The sequence below is a fragment of the Lemur catta genome, chromosome 12 (genome assembly GCF_020740605.2).
Source record: "Lemur catta isolate mLemCat1 chromosome 12, mLemCat1.pri, whole genome shotgun sequence".
Classification (NCBI taxonomy): Eukaryota; Metazoa; Chordata; class Mammalia; order Primates; family Lemuridae; genus Lemur; species Lemur catta.
The window spans coordinates 48,249,039-48,249,789 of NC_059139.1; the positions used below are offsets into that span (position 1 = coordinate 48,249,039).

Sequence of the window (751 nt, forward strand, 5' to 3'; positions counted from 1 at the left end):
TTGGTCTCCCTGGGCTCTTGGCAATGTTTCCTCAATTCAGAAAGTCCATCAGGACCACCTGCAGTTCCCCTCCGTGCATCTCAGCTTGGAAACTCCCTCCAGGCAGCAAACTGGAAGCAATCATAGGGCTCACATTTGTTTTTTTCTTTCCAGGTCACTGTCTTTCACTCAGTGTCTTGAAAACTGTTATATATATATAACTATAATTATATATATATGTGTATATATATATATATATATATATATAGAGAGAGAGAGAGAGAGAGAGAGAGTCTGTTTTTTTTGTCATTGTTGTTCTTGTTGTCATTGTTGTTTAAGATGGGAGGGTAAACCCAATCCAATCCCTGTTTTACCATCTTGGCTGGAAGTAGAAGTCTATAGTGCTTTTTAAAGGTCAGAAATTGTTTGTTAAACATTTTCTGGAATTATGTGCTCGCTTCGGCAGCACATATACTAAAAATTGTATACAGAGAAGATTAGCATGACACCTGCACAAGAATGACATACACATTTGTGAAGCATTCCATATAAAAAAATTTTCTGGAATTTTTGTCAATTGAGCAATATAGAGATAAGGCAAAACTAGTATGTCTTTATGTATAAAATCATATGAATAACCATGTCATGTCATTGAAGCTTTCTTGTGGCACAGATGAAAATTCTTGCTTTCATTTGCACTGTAGCATCAAATGATCATGACACAGAGATTCACATTTCAGCCCTACTGTTGAACATAAATGCACATTTGTTA

At 35.7% G+C, this 751-nt stretch overlaps 1 non-coding gene across 1 annotated transcript; it reads left to right on the forward strand.

The window, feature by feature from the left end:
• The first annotated feature begins 429 nt into the window (after window positions 1-429).
• On the forward strand, window positions 430-533 carry LOC123648706. Its single transcript, XR_006738731.1, has one exon. It is a non-coding gene; the product is annotated as a U6 spliceosomal RNA (small nuclear RNA).
• The last annotated feature ends 218 nt before the right edge of the window (window positions 534-751 follow it).